Source organism: Panthera onca, chromosome A1 (genome assembly GCF_046562875.1).
Source record: "Panthera onca isolate mPanOnc1 chromosome A1, mPanOnc1 haplotype 2, whole genome shotgun sequence".
Taxonomy (NCBI): Eukaryota; Metazoa; Chordata; class Mammalia; order Carnivora; family Felidae; genus Panthera; species Panthera onca.
The window spans coordinates 210,925,601-210,927,299 of NC_138339.1; the positions used below are offsets into that span (position 1 = coordinate 210,925,601).

Consider the following 1,699-nt stretch of genomic DNA (forward strand, 5'->3'; position numbering starts at 1 on the left):
CTCTGCCCAATGCCGAAACTTCCCCGGTAGGGGACTAGTAAGAATTTGGAAACATTTTATTTCTTGCTCTGTAGCTTTTAAATGACTAGCCAATCAATTTTTTAACTTAACCCCACCATCCTCCAGGTCAAGAGTCAGCCTTGTCTTATGAAGACATGATGAGGAAGACAAAGAGGGTACAGGTGCGGCTCTGCAGGAGTGAGGGGGTGGTGGCCACAAGCAATCCCCCTTCAAGGGGAACAAATCCCCTTCAAGAAAGGCAGAGTTTTGCCAGGTCTGGGCAGGGCAGTGCAGGAAACTTGACCTGTGTGTCTTTGCAATGAATTGTTCATTCCTCTGCAGTCTAAATGTCTACCCTACTATCAGAGTAAGCTGCTAGAAACGTCACAGGATTTAGAGAAAGAGGGCATTAAAATACATGTTTAAGAAAGCAGTGAAGGGGAGAAGGTAGTTGAAGAGCACAAACCTACAGCCATAAAGGATATAAGTCCTGTGGATGGAAGGTACAGCACAGTGACTACAGTCAATAACACTGTATTGGCTTTTCAGACATAACGGCCACCAAATGTTGATGCTCAAGAAGAATCGTATTGCCATTTATGAACTCCTTTTCAAGGACGGAATGATGGTGGCCAAGAAGGACATCCACATGCCTAAAGACCACGTCATGAAGGCCACACAGTCTCTCAGCTCACAAAGCTACATAAAGGAAGAGTTTGCCATGGGGTTCCTGGGTGGCTCAATCGGTTGGGAGTCCAACTTCAGTTCAGGTCATGATCTCATGGTTCATGGATTTGAGCCCCATGTCAGGTTCTGTGCTGACAGCTCTAAGCCTGGAGCCTACTTCAGATTCTGTGTGTGTGTCTCTCTCTCTGCCCCTCCCCCTCTCAAAAATAAATAAACGTTAAAAATTTAAATTTAAAAAAATGGAACAGTTTGCCTGGAGGCATTTCTACTGGTACCTTACCAGCCAGGGTATCCAGTATCTCTATGACTGCCTCCACCTGCCCCCTGATATTGTGTCTGCCTCTCTGTGCCACAGCCGTCCTGAAACCTGAGACCAGCAGGCCAGGGCCCAATGGTCTGGAGGGAAACTCACAGTAGGGGAAGCTGACAGAGACACCTGCAGACGAAGCACTGTGACCCCTGATGCCAACAAGAAAGCTGAAGCCAGGATTGGGTCAGCAACTGAATTCCAGTTTAGAGGTGGATTTTGGTTATGGATGTGGTCAGCCACCTGAGTAAAGCTGGAGGAGACTATTTTCTGTTGAATAAATCTGTAGCCAGAAAAATAAATAAATAAGTAAATAAATAAATAAATAAATAAACAAATAAATAAATAACACTGTATTGTATATTTGAAAGTTGCTGAGAGAGGAGATCTTAAAAGTTTTCACCACTTGAAAAAAATTGTTTTATCAATATGTGGTGATGGATGTTAACTAAACTTACTAGGTGATCATTTCCCAATATCTACAAATATGTAATCATGTTGTACATCTGAAACTAATATAATACGTCAATTAAATCTAAATCTAAGAGAGAGAAATAAAGAGAGGGAGAAAGATGGAGGGAGGAAGAAAGGGAAGGAAGGAAGGGAGGAAAGAAAGGGAGGGAGGAAAGGAAGAGAGAGACAGAATGAAAGAAAGACAGAAAGAAAGGGAGGGAGGGCAGGAGGGAGAGAGAGAGAGGAAGGAAG

General features: G+C 43.6%; 1 pseudogene; it reads left to right on the top strand.

The window, feature by feature from the left end:
• The first annotated feature begins 565 nt into the window (after window positions 1-565).
• On the top strand, window positions 566-1,245 carry LOC132680296 (small ribosomal subunit protein eS10-like; annotated as a pseudogene).
• Window positions 1,246-1,699: the final 454 nt, after the last annotated feature.